This window comes from Artemia sp. Qi Xiang Cuo, chromosome 2, assembly GCF_049724085.1.
Source record: "Artemia sp. Qi Xiang Cuo chromosome 2, ASM4972408v1, whole genome shotgun sequence".
Classification (NCBI taxonomy): Eukaryota; Metazoa; Arthropoda; class Branchiopoda; order Anostraca; family Artemiidae; genus Artemia; species Artemia sp. Qi Xiang Cuo.
In genome coordinates this window covers 32,875,532-32,890,260 of record NC_142795.1, presented here as the reverse complement: position 1 = coordinate 32,890,260, position 14,729 = coordinate 32,875,532, and the positions used below count along the sequence as shown (strand labels likewise).

At 31.8% G+C, this 14,729-nt stretch overlaps 1 protein-coding gene across 2 annotated transcripts in view; it reads right to left on the bottom strand.

The window, feature by feature from the left end:
* Positions 1 to 14,729, bottom strand: part of LOC148955156 (catalase-like) — a 346,346-nt gene that overhangs the window by 99,953 nt on the left and 231,664 nt on the right. The gene's annotated exons all lie outside the window — the stretch shown is intronic.

Sequence of the window (14,729 nt, the reverse complement as noted above, 5' to 3'; positions counted from 1 at the left end):
AATATTTTCCCGGAAGATAAAAAGTTCTAGTTAATTTTTAAATTTTCTCAACGAAGTGAAGAAAAATTCAAGTTCACTTCTGAATTTTACCAAAGAACACAATTCAATTCTAATTTCACCAGAGATAATCAAAATCTTCCACTTAAGTTCTTTATTTCACAAAGACATAAAGAAATTTAAAGTTCAATTCTAAATTTTTCGGTGGAAACAAGAAAAAGTAATACTATACTTGTGAATATTTTCCCGGAAGATAAAAAGTTCTAGTTCAATTTAAAATTTTCTCAACGAAGTGAAGAAAAATTCAAGTTCTCTTCTGAATTTCACCAAAGAACACAATTCAATTCTAATTTCACCAGTGAAAATAAAAATCTTCCACTTCAGTTCTATATTTCACAAAGACACAAAGAAATTTAAAGCTCAATTCTAAATTTTCGGTGGAAGATAGAAAAAGTAATACCATACCTGTGAATATTTTCTCGAAGAGATGAAAAATTTAAAATACTGTTCCAAATTTTTCACAGAAGATAAAAAAGTTCAAGTTCTCTTCGGAATTTTACCAAAGAACACATTTCAATTCTAATTTCTCCAGAGAAAATAAAAATCTTCCACTTAAGTTCTTTATTTCACAAAGACATAAAGAAATTTAAAGTTCAATTCTAAATTTTTCGGTGGAAGCTAAAAAAAAGTAATACCATACTTGTGAATATTTTCCCGGAAGATAAAAAGTTCTAGTTCAATTTACAATTTTCTCAACGAAGTGAAGTGAAGAAAAGTTCAAGTTCTCTTCTGAATTTTACTAAAGAACACAATTCAATTCTAATTTCACCAGAGAAAATAAAAATCTTCCACTTAAGTTCTTTATTTCACAAGAACATAAAGAAATTTAAAGTTCAATTCTAAATTTTTCGGTGGAAAATAGAAAAAGTAATACCATACATGTGAATATTTTCTCGAAGAAATGAAAAATTTAAAATACTGTTCCAAATTTTTCACAGAAGATAAAAAAGTTCAAGTTCTCTTCTGAATTTTACCAAAGAACACACTTCAATTGTAATTTCTCCAGAGAAAATAAAAATCTACCACTTAAGTTCTTTATTTCACAAAGACGTAAAGAAATTTAAAGTTCAATTCTAAATTTTTCGGTGGAAGATAGAAAAAGTAATACCATACTTGTGAATATTTTCCCGGAAGATAAAAAGTTCTAGTTCAATTTACAGTTTTCTCAACGAAGTGAAGAAAAATTCAAGTTCTCTTCTGAATTTAACTAAAGAACACAATTCAATTCTAATTTCACCAGAGAAAATAAAAATCTTCCACTTCAGTTCTTTATTTCACAAGGACATAAAGAAATTTAAAGTTCAATTCTAAATTTTTCGGTGGAAGATAGAAAAAGTAATACCATACTTGTAAATATTTTCACGGAAGATAAAAAGTTGTAGTTCAATGTAAAATTTTCTCAACGAAGTAAACAAAAGTTCAAGTTCGCTTCTGAACTTTACCAAAGAACACACTTCAATTCTAATTTCTCCATAGAAAATAAAAATCTTCCACTTTAGTTTTAAGTTCCACAGTGAAATAAAGAAATTTAAAGTTCTAATCTAAATTTTTGGATGAAAGATAGAAAAAGTAATACTATGATGATGATTATTTTCCATGAAGATTAAAAGTTTCACTTTATTTATAATTTTTCTTAAATTCAGTTCTGATTTTTCTCAACGAGATAAAAAATTTAAAGTTCTTTTCCAAATATTTCATAGAGGATAGAAAAGGTATGCATTGATTGTGATTATTCAACATTAATATAAGGAACTCCACTTTAATTCAGATCTTTCTCGAAGAAGTGCAAAATGTTCAAGTTCTCTTCTGAATTTTCTTAAAGAAGAGAAAAAAGTTAGCTCAATTCTGAATTTTAGCAATGAAAATGAAAAAACCTTCCACTTCAGTTCATAATTTCTCAAAGACATGAAAAATTTTAAGTTCAGTTCTAAATTTTTCTGTAGAAGATATGAAAAGTTATACTATGATTGTGATTATTTTCCAGTGAAGGTAAAAAGTTTCACTTTAATTCTAATTTTCTTAAATCCTGTTCCGATTTTTTGCAAAGAGATGAAAAATTTAAAGTTCTGTTCCAAATTTTTCATAGAAGATAGAAAAAGATATACATTGATTTTGAATCTTTGACATGAAGATAAGGTGCATCACTTGAATTCTGAGTTTTCTCGAAGAAGTGCAAAATGTTCAAGTTCTCTTCTGAATTAACTTAAAGAAGATAAAAAAGTTAGCTCAATTCTGAATTTTACCAATGAAAATGAAAAAAGCTTCCACTTCAGTTCTTAATTTCTCAAAGACATAAAAAATTCAAAGTTCTCTTCTAATTTTTCCAAGAAAATAAAAAGGTTCCACTTCAATTCTGGTTTTTTCTCAGAGATGAAAAATTTAAAGTTCTATTCTAATTTTAAATTAAATTTTAGCTCCTTTGTCTTATGGATTTACCCCTCAAATTTTTAAATTAGAAAATGAGTGACTCGTTTTATTATTAAAGACAATCGTTCAAACTCGTTCATCTAACCTCCAAAACAATAGGTTAGGTTAGGTATAAATAAATATTAATAAATAAATAGAAACATTTCTACATTTTTAAGTTAGGTTAGGTTAGGTTAACTTATCATGAGCGCTCATGATAAGTTAACCTAACCTTTTCTGGCGAGTATGGTTAGGTTAGGTTAGGCTAGATTAAGTTAGGCTAGATTAGGTTAGGTTAAGTTAGGTTAGGTTAGCCTGCGCACGCTTCCCTTAGGTTAGATTAGGTTAGGTGAGAGACAGGCAAAAAGTTAGGTGTATGATTAGGTTAGGTTAGTTTAAGTTAGGTTAGGCTAGGTTAGCCTACGTACGCGCGCGTACGTAGGAAAACCTCGCATAACAAAACTTAACCTAACCTAACTTAATCTAACCTAACCTAATCATACACCTAACTTTTTGCCTGTCTCTCACCTAACCTAAGCTAACCTAAGGGAAGCGTACGCAGGCTAACCTAACCTAACTGAACCTAACCTAATCTAGCCTAACTTAATCTAGCCTAACCTAACCTAACCATACTCGCCAGAAAAGGTTAGGTTAACTTATCATGAGCGCTCATGATAAGTTAACCTAACCTAATCTAACTTAAACATGTAGAAATGTTTCTATTTATTTATTAATATTTATTTATACCTAACCTAACCTATTGTTTTGGAGGTTAGATGAACGAGTTTGAACTATTGTTTTTAATAATAGAACAAGTCACTCATTTTCTAATTTAAAAATTTGAGGGGTAAATCCATAAGACAAAGGAGCTAAAATTTAATTTAAAATTAGAATAGAACTTTTAAATTTTTCATCTCTTTGAGAAAAAAACAGAATTGAAGTGGAACCTTTTTATTTTCTTGGAAAAATTAGAAGAGAACTTTGAATTTTTTTATGTCTTTGAGAAATTAAGAACTGAAGTGGAAGCTTTTTTCATTTTCATTGGTAAAATTCAGAATTGAGCTAACTTTTTTATCTTCTATAATAAAATTCAGAAGAGAACTTGAACATTTTGCACTTCTTCTAGAAAACTCAGAATTAAAGTGATGCACCTTATCTTCATTTCTAATATTCAAAATCAATGTATAACTTTTTCTATCTTATATTAAAAATTTTTAACAGATCTTTAAATTTGTAATCTCTTTTCGAAAAATCTGAACTGAATTTAATAAAATTAGAAATAAAGTGAAACTTTTCATCTTCCCTGGAAAATAATCACAATCATATTTTAACTTTTGCTATCTTCTACAGAAAAATTTTGAACTGAACTTTAAATTTCTTATGTCTTTTATATATTATGAATTGAAATGGAAGGTTTTTTCATTTTCATTGGTGAAATTCAGAATTGAGCTAACTTTTTTCTCTTCTTTAAGAAAATTCAGAAGAGAACTTGAACATTTTGCACTTCTTCGAGAAAGCTCTGAATTAAAGTGGAGTTCCTTATCTTAATGTTGAATATTCACTATCAATGTATAACTTTTTCTATCTTCTATGAAAAATTTGGAACAGAACTTTAAATTTTTCATCTCTTTGAGAAAAATCAGAACTGAATTTAAGAAAAATTATAAATAAAGTGAAACCTTTAATCTTCATGGAAAATAATCATCATCATAGTATTACTTTTTCTATCTTTCATCCAAAAATTTAGATTAGAACTTTAAATTTCTTTATTTCATTGTGGAACTTAAAACTGAAGTGGAAGATTTTTATTTTCTATGGAGAAATTAGAGTTGAATTGTGTTAATTTTTAAAATTCAGAATAGAACATGAATTTTTATCCACTTCGTTGAGAAAATTTTAAATTGAACTATAAATTTTTATCATTCGGGAAAATATTAACAGTTATTGTATTACTATTTCTATTTTAAACCGAAAAATTTAGAATTGAACTTTAAATTTCTTTATGTCCTTGTGAAAAAAAGAACTGAAGTGGAAGATTTTTATTTTCTCTGGTGAAATTAGAATTGAATTGTGTTCTTTAGTAAAATTCAGAAGAGAACTTGAACTTTTCTTCACTTTTTTGAGAAAATTGTAAATTGAACTAGAACTTTTTATCTTCCGGGAAAATATTCACAAGTATGGTATTACTTTTTCTATCTTCCACCGAAAAATTTAGAATTGAACTTTAAATTTCTTTATGCCTTTGTGAAATAAAGAACTTAAGTGGAAGATTTTTATTTTCTCTGGAGAAATTAGAATTGAAATGTGTTCTTTGGTAAAATTCCGAAGAGATTTTGAACTTTTTTATCTTCTGTGAAAAATTTGGAACAGTATTTAAAATTTTTCATTTCTTCGAGAAAATATTCACAGGTATGGTATTACTTTTTCTATCTTCCACCGAAAAATTTAGAATTGAACATTAAATTTCTTTATGTCTTTGTGAAATATAGAACTGAAGTGGAAGATTTTTATTTTCACTGGTGAAAATAGAATTGAATTGTGTTCTCTGGTAAAATTCAGAAGAGAACTTGAATTTTTCTTCACTTCGTTGAGAAAATTTTAAATTGAACTAGAACTTTTTATCTTCCGGGAAAATATTCACAAGTATAATATTACTTTTTCTTGTTTCCACCGAATAATTTAGAATTGAACTTTAAATTTCTTTATGTCTTTATGAAATAAAGAACTTAAGTGGAAGATTTTGATTTTCTCTGGTGAAATTAGAATTGAATTGTGTTCTTTTGTAAAATTCAGAAGAGAACTTGAACTTTTCTTCACTTAGTTGAGAAAATTTAAAATTGAACTAGAACTTTTTATTTTCCAGGACAATATTCACCAGTATTGTATTACTTTTTCTATCTTCCACCGAAAAATTTAGAATTGAACTATAAATTTCTTTATGTCTTTGTAAAATAAATAACTGAAGTGGAAGATTTTTGTTTTCTCTGGAGAAATTAGAATTGAATTGTGTTCTTTGGTAAAATTCCGAAGAGAACTTGAAATCTTCTTCACTTCGTTGAGAAAATTTTAAATTGAACTAGAACTTTTTATCTTCCGGGAAAATATTCACAAATATGGTATTACTTTTTCTATCTTCCACTGAAAAATTTAGAATTGAACTTTAAATTTCTTTATGTCTTTGTGAAATAAAGAACTTAAGTGGAAGATTTTTATTTTCTCTGGATAAATTAGAATTGAAGTGTGTTCTTTGGTAAAATTCAGTAGAGAACTTGAACTTTTCTTCACTTCGTTGAGAAAATTTAAAATTGAAGTAGAACTTTTTATCTTCCGTGAAAATATTCACAAGTATGGTATTACTTTTTCTTGTTCCCACCGAAAAATCTAGAATTGAACTTTAAATTTCTTTATGTCTTTGTGAAATAAAGAACTGAAGTGGAAGATTTTTGTTTTCTCTGAAGAAATTAGAATTGAATTGTGTTCTTTGGTAAAATTCCGAAGAGAACTTGAACTTTTTATCTTCTGTGAAAAATTTGGAACAGTATTTTAAATTTTTCATCTCTTCGAGACAGATCTGAACTAAAGTGGAAAATTTTTATAGTATTTGGAAAAATAGAAATGATCAATGACTAATTTCTTTTTCATTGAGAAAATTCAGAAGAGAACTTGAACTTTCCTTGACTTTGTTGACAAAATTTTAAATTGAACTAGAACTTTTTATCTTCCGTGAAAATAATCACAAGTATGGTATTACTTTTTCTATCTCCCACGGATAAATTTAGAATTGAACTTTAAATTTCTTTATGTCTTGGTAAACTTAAAACTGACGTGGAAAATATTTGGAGCCGAACTTTAAATTTTTTCATCTCTTTGAGAAAAGTCGGAACTGAATTTAAGAAAATTTAGAATTAAAGTGAAACTTTCTATCATCATAGAAAATAATCACAATCATATTATAACTTTTCTTATCTTCTATGGAAAAATTTAGAACTGAACTTTAAATTTTTTATGTCTTGGTGAACTTAAAACTGACGTGGAAGCTTCACCTACAAAATACTAAGAAACCTTAGCTCAGAAAAGCTTGAAGTAGCCAACTACTCATCCCAAACTAGAAGTTTCAGACAACAAACACCTATGAGGGAGTAAGAATCCTAGCTCTGATAAGTCCAAAAAGCAAACTACACCTCCCAAATCATAATTTTCTGAAAGCACACACCTATGAAATGCTAAGAAATCTAGCTCATAAAAGTGAAAAGAAGCAAAGCACTCATTCCCAAATCATAGGTTTCAGTCAACACACATCTACGAAAGGCTAAGAAATCCAGCTCAGAAAAGTCAAAAAATAGCAACCCAAACATCCAAAATCATAGGTTTCAGACACCACACACCTACGAAAGACTAAGAAATCTGGTTATGAAAAGTCGGAAATAGCGAATTACATACCTCAAATCATAAGTTTCAGACAACACACACCTATGAAATACTAAGAAACCTTAGCTCAGAAAAGCTTGAAATAGCATACTATTCACCCAAAACTATAGGTTTCAGACAACAAACACCTATGAGGGACTAAGAATCCTAGATCTGATTACCCCCTCCCCCCTCAGAAAAACACAATAGCCTTATCTGGAGTGAAGCGTTTTTCTATTCATAAACAAATTTTTTAAACTAAAAAGTTACCCCCTCCTCCCTCAGAAAGTTCACAAAAACACAATGCCATATCTGTAGTGAAGCGTTTTTCTATTCATAAACAAATTTTTTAAACTAAAAAGTTACCCCCTCCCCCCTCAGAAAAACACAATAGCCTTATCTGTAGCGAAGAGTTTTTCTATTCATAAACAAATTTTTTAAAATAAAAAGTTACCCCCTCCTCCCTCACAAAGACACAAAAGCCATATCTGTAGTGAAGCATTTTTTCTACTCATACGTTTCCCGAATATTTAACACGTACCATTTTTCCATACCATCCATCAAAACCCAATTCCTCCTAGAATTATTTAAACTAAAAAGTTACCCCCTCCTCCCTCACAAAAACACAATAGCCATATCTGTAGTGAAGCGTTTTTCTATTCATAAACAAATTTTTAAAACTAAAAAGTTACCCCCCTCCTCCTCCCTCAGAAAAACACAATAGCCTTATCTGTAGTGAAGTGTTTTTCTATTCATAAACAAATTTTTTAAACTAAAAAGTTACCCCCTCCTCCCTCAGAAAGACACAATAGCCTTATCTGTAGTTAAGCATTTTTTCTAATCGTACGTTTCCGGAATATTTAACACGTACCATTTTTCAAGACCATCCAACAAAACCCAATTCCTCCTACAATTATTTAAACTAAAAAGTTACCCCCTCCTCCCTCACAAAAACACAATAGCCATATCTGTAGTGAAGCGTTTTTCTATTCATAAACAAATTTTTTAAACTAAAAAGTTACCTCCTCCTCCCTCAGAAAGACACAATAGACTTATCTGTAGTGAAGCATTTTTTCTACTCGTATGTTTCCCGAATATTTAACACGTACCATTTTTCCATACCATCCAACAAAACCCAATTCCTCCTAGAATTATTTAAACTGAAAAGTTAACATTTTAATATCTCTGACATACACTTTTACGGTGTTGAAAAATGGCAAAAAGAAAATACTTAAAAAAAAAAGTTGGATAGAAATAGGTAGAAGCTAGAGGTGAAAATATTCACATTTCCAAATTCAGACTGCTGTTGAGCACCGTCCGTTTCTTGCATAGATGTGGATTCGTTCCGTCTTGGTTTCTTTTCCGGAGGGGTGTAGTTGCAAGAATCCTTTTCATTAAAAAGGAGGCAAAATTTAGCATGGAAAAAAACAATTCCCTTTTTTACAGAATAAAAAATTAGTCTTCACAAAGAACCCCCTCTAACCACACGGAATCAGGGAACAGAGTCTCTCTCAAACCCCGTAAAGCTCTTTTAAATGATACAAGAATTACTTATTTAACACAAAAATTTCGTTTTTAACGGATACCAAGTAAAGAAAAACTGTGTTAGAATTGATTCATTGCCCTCTTCCCTGTCATATATTTTTATAAAAGCCTCTTAATCATCTATGAAATCCTTTTACTTTCATCAAATACAATTGAAAAATATCTGTCTAATTTAGTCAGAAAACAAACTCTTTTGTCAATTAGCCTTGAATCGGACATATCCGTCTTTTTTTTTCTTAATCTCAATACGACGCATACCGCGAAAAGTTCACATCAGCCCGAAAGCAGCTAGAGTACTCAGATCCGGGTTGGAGCGGACTGTTGTTTTGAAATCATCCCCTCTTTGGTAACATGTAAAACACAGATGGCTTTATTTAGAGCGGAAGAAGATAGTACATTTTAAATCTTGAGGACATTATACGCTGCCAAATAACCGCTGGCTGTAGACTATGCATTGGAAAGCCTTATACAGGGTTTCAATGACGAATTGTTAAGCAATTCTCTGATTGTCTGCCTAAAAAACAGGTGTCAGCTCGAAAAAAAACCCCACTCTGATTGAAAAAAAAAGTTGGAGTTGAAACGTAGTTTTATAACGTGTTTAATCACGTGTAGTTTTAAGAATGTGTATGTGAACTCATGACCTACATTCATTGTGTAATTGACAACAAAAACAGAAAAAAAAACCTACTAATCAAGTTACAGGTGACTGACCCTGGTAAGTCAATGTACCGGTTAAACTATATGCATATTCATGCCTCAGGCGGAGGACTGAAATCAGCACCTCTCTTACTACTAACGGGCCATTAAACATCACTCTACAAAGTTCTGGTAGCCCACTCACTCCAGCTTTTCCACTTGAGACATGGAACCAAAAGTGTTATTTTAGTGCCATTTCAAACTTGCACATGTCGGAATTTATAAGAAGAACACAAATATGAGCAATATTTTTGTTATGAGATATCAAAATTCTATCTAAGATTTTCTGGTAGCCCACTAGCCCCATCCCTCGAGAAACGGCATAAAAAGTGTCTTTTTTTCGTACCATATCACACTTGCTGACGGCGGAATTTAAATAAACCACGCACATATGAGAAATAGCTATAGGAAGAACGTAAATATGAGCTATATTTTTTATACAAGCTATCAAAAATATATCAAAGATATTCTGGTTGCCCGCTAGCCCCACCCCCCGAGAAACGGCATAAAAAGTGCCCTTTTTTGTGCCATATGGCACTTGCACACGGCAAAATTTATAAAAACCACGTACATATGAGAAATAGCTTTTGAATGAGCTCTTAAGCATCTATCTATGATGTTCTAGTAACCCGAAAAAATAGCCACGAGGCCACGAAAAAATAAAGAAAAAAAAGGCCGTTTTAACATTTTTAACTTTTAGTTACTGTGGGCCGTGGTTCGTTCTTTACTAGGTTTCAGCTAATGCTTCAATCATGACAAAGTTCATTGCAAACTCTCCGCAGAAACTATCTAACATTGAAATTTCTCGAATCTAATAGATGGTAGAATTTTTAAAAACCTAGTAATTATTAAATATAGCTTTTAATTGAGCCATTTAACATCTATCTACGATGGCGACGTAGCCAGCTAATGTTCCAGTAGCTTACTGATGAGCAAACGATTTATGAAACTTACTAAGGGGGCTGGGAGGGGGAGTGTATGGAAGGGGTTCATGTAAACCTTCAGTTAAGGGGGAACGGAATAGAAACATTCCCGGCTATCTCTTCCATGTTAAATATTTTTAGCTTGTCTGGCGACAACAGGCACATAAAGGCATTGATTTTGGTTTCTATCTGTTCCCCTGATCTAGCAATATAATCTGAGTTTGCTATTTTTTTATTTTTTTTTACTTGGCTTTCTAAATTAGACTTTCGTGCAAATTCCATTTCAACTTGTCTAAGAAAACGGTAAATACTTGTTTAATAAATTTAACACGGACTTATAGAGGATTTTGAAAGGAACAACTTGACTTAAGTTTTTCCTTCCTAATTAATTAAAAAAAAACATTTTCATCAGTTTATTTAAAAGTTGTTACCATCAGTTTTATATTAGAAACTCCTGAACTGTTGCATATTTGGTTTCAATAGGCAGGCATAAATACCGGTTTTCAGTTGATAAACATTCAGGGTTTCAACTTGTATCGACTGACATCAAAAGTGAATGTTTCAACATATCAAACAGTTCGTGGTAACGAACTGTAAGTAAGGAGCGACCCGGCTCAATGGTAATCGAAACTCTAGAAAACGGATTTTTGATACCAATAGATACATAAAAAGAATCAAATTTCAATGCTGATTTCAAATATATAACTTTCATCAAGTTTAGTGCTACCCATCAAAAGTTACGCGCCTGAGAAAATTTAGCTGATTTTCAAAAAAAGGGGGAAAGAACCCCTAAAAGTTATAGAACCTTAATGAAAATCACACCATGATATTCAGCGTATCAGAGAACCCTACTGTAGTGTCTTCAAGCTCCTATCTACAAAAATGTGGAATTTTGCATTTTTTGCCAGAAGAAAGATCACGGTTGCGTTTTTTTTTGTTTTTTTTTTCCCAGGGGTGATCGTATTGACCCAGTGATCCTAGAATATCGTTTGAGGGCTCATTGGAACGTAAATTAAAAGTTCTAGTGCCCTTTTTAAGTGACCAAAAAAAATGGAGGGCAACTAGGCCCCCTCCCACGCTTATTTTTTTCCCAAAGTCACCCGATCAAAATTTTGAGATAGCCATTATGTTCAGCATGGTCAAAAATATGATAAATTCGTCATTTAGGATGACTTAATCCCCCGAAGTCCCCAGGGAGAGAGCTAAAAGTTATGAACTTTACCCAATGTTAACATATAGTATTGGTTATTGGGAAGTATACAGAAGTATTCAGGAGGTTTTTTTCTGGTAGTGGGAGGAAAGGGTGGGTCGGGGGTTATGTTGGAGGATCTGTCCATGAAGGAAGTTTTCATGGGGGAAGGGAAATTGCCATGAAGGAGGCGCCGGACGTATACAGACATTTTCTGGAAGGATTTTTTTATGGAGGGGGGGGGGCTAGAGGAGGGGGTTACTCGGGAGAATTTTTCCGTGGAGGATTTTTCTTTGGGGTAAGGGACATGTCTATGAAGGGGCGCCGGATTTCCAAGCATTATTTAAAAAAACGATCAGAAATTAAATAAATAAAAAAAAAGTTTTTTCAACTGAAAGTAAGAAGCAACATTAGAACTTAAAACGAACAGAAATTATAACTTATATGAGGGGGTTCTCCCACAAGTCCATACCACGCTCTTTACGCTACATTTTTTTTTTATTGGTTTAAAAAGAGCTATCTATTATAATTAAACGGCCTTTGTGATTCAGGGGTTTGTGAATCAAAAATTGTTTTAACTTTTAACGTAAAGAGCGTGGTATTGACTAAGGGGAGAACCCCTCATATACGTAATAACATATACGTAACAAAAAAAAACAATTAAAAAAACAAGCGATACGGCTCAATAGTAATCGAAACTCTTAAAAACAAAATTTTGATGTCAATAAATGTATCAAAAGAATGTGTTTATAATGCTGATTCTAAATATATAAATTTTATTAAGTTTAGTATTACTCATCAAAGGCTACGAGCCTGAGAAAATTTACTTGATTTTTTAAAGAGGGGGAAACATCCCCTACAAGTGAAAGAATTTTAATGAAAATCCCACCGTCAGATTCAGCGTATCAGAAAACCCTATTACATAGGTTTCAAGCTCATATCTGCAAAAATCTGCAACTTTGTATTTTTTCACAGAAGAAAAAAATACGAATATAGAAGTTAGTTACGTAAGTTAATTTGTAAAGACATCCATTTAGCAAAAGAAAAGTAAAATTTTTATGCAAATTTTGTTTACTTATTCAATGACGGTGAGCCAAAATAAAAGCTGCATTAACTAAATAACGATCAGAAATTAAATGAAAAAAACAAGTTTTTTTAAACTGAAAGTAAGGAGCGACATTAAAACTTAAAACGAACAGAAATTATTCCATATATGAAAGGGGCTATCCCCTCCTCAACGCCTCGCTCTTTACGCTAAAGTTTTACTCTGTCTCACAACTTTATTTTTTAAAAAAAAAAAAAACTTTAGCGTAAAGAGCGAGGCGTTGAGGAGGGGACAGCCCCTTTCATATAAGGAATAAATTGTGTTCGTTTTAAGTTTTAATGTCGCTCCTTACTTTCAGTTTAAAAAACTTGTTTTTTTTATTTAATTATGCAAATAGGACTGCTCCGTCAAATTAGGTTGCGGTCAAAGAGTTTGAAAGACGATTAAGGCAATTAAAGAAGAACTTGGCATTGCTAGTTCACAAAAGTGCTTTGTGAAAGATGGTAAAGAAGCGTAATAAGAGGCATTGGCTTGGTTACTGTACAGAAGCACAGGGAAAAACTAAAGCAAATATACAAAAAGCTTGGAAGACCACGACTTCCAAAACATTTACTCGACTTGAAAGAAACATTTCTTCAAAAAGAGCCTGCAGCTGAAATCCCAAGACTGAAAGGTATAACTGCTGGTCGTAATTTAGAATCGGTTATTTTAAAATATTCTCGCTGGATGGTTAAAGAGCCATATTTTCTTAAGAGCTACGAAGAATTAGTAATCAAACAATTTTGGAACATAACTATTAAAATAGTACCTGTTTTGTACTTCAGAGCTTTTCCACTTAAGAAGTGGCACCAAAAGTGTTGTTTTCAGTGCTATATTGCACTTACGAATGGTAAAATTAATGAAAACAGCACGGTATATAGGAGCAATAGCTTTCAAATAAGCCATTAAACAGCACTCTTATAAGTTCTATCCCAATAGCCCCTTCTTTTCTAACTGAGACACGGCACCAAAAGTGTCACTTTTAGTGCCATTTGAAATTTGCTGATGGTGGAATTTATATGAAGGACGTAGATGTAAGCAATATATTTTATATGAGCTATAAAAGATTTGTCTATGGTGTTCTGGTAGCTTGTTAGTGCCACCCCTTGAGAAATGACACAAAAAGTGTCATTTTAGTGCTACTTGGCACTTGCAGATGATGGAATTTATAAAAAAAAAAACATGTAGATATGAGAAATAGCTTTTGAATGAGCCATTAAGCATCTGTCTATATGTTCTGGCAACCCTCTAGGCTTGTTGAGACAGATCAGTGCTACCGATGCAAGTGTTTTCCTTGTTGTTTAGGGAGGAGGACACTAATTCCCCTATACAAGGTTTTCGACCCTGTTGATTCTAACGGTATATTTTTTATTTCGATCTGACGCCACTTTTGAGAGGTATGAGGCTTTTTTCGAAATCACCATGAATTTCTTTCTGCAATAAACCGTTACTTTTAAGACGAACTGAAATAATAGTTACCATTCCTGAGTCAGTGTTAGATGGCAATTTTTTTCACTAGGCAGTTTTTTCAAATTTCTTTTTTAACTCTTGGTTACTATGGCCTGTGGTTCACTTTTTACTAGGTTGCAACTGCTGCTACCATGAAAAAAAGAAGGTTTAAGTTCGACCAAACTGGGCGGGAAATAGGTAGTAAGCGTCCTAGTTACGCTTGTGGGTCCGAAACTATACTAATCATTGTGGGGTAGGGAAACAGGGTCTAAATTCTTGTAATTAAGATATAATTAATGTAATTAATGACACGCATCATTAGATTTACATCACAATTTTGTCAGAAGCAGCCATATCATAACGAAAATTGGTTAGGAGAAAAAGCTAATACCATAGTTATCCTCTGGAAGATTATACCCATTCCGAACTTATGTTTGAGGAGACTGGGAGGGCAAGGAAATCTAATTAGAAACATGGGTAAAACTCTAGCTTAGCTACTTTTCGCAATCTTCGAAAGAGGCTAGGTTAAGAAAATGAAACTTTTGGTAATGAATCAAGGGCCAAAAACATACTCTGTTAAGGTATTGCCAAGCTTCCATATTAACCCTCTTCTGATTTCTATGTCTTAGAAATTTTCCTACTTGACACCTATTGAAATTTCGACAAAACAATAGGCTATTTGATCTTAATTTTCAGTTATCAGTTTTTTTTCTGGTTTTAGCTCTGAAAATGCAATTCCTGTTCTAAGTCATATCAATGGGTTTTTTCCAAGTTTAGGAAATGTATTTGCAGATCTTCGAAACCTCATAAATTGGGATTGAGTCAAGTTTCGAAGCGGAAAACAGTTTTCTTGTACTTCATTTAAGCAGATGATCTGTTTTGTAAAGGTTTCGTTTTCATAACAAAAGATTTTTAAAGATCATCAAAGGTCGCTGCCCTCTAGAGGGAGAAGAAGTGGAGGTAAGTACTTCAA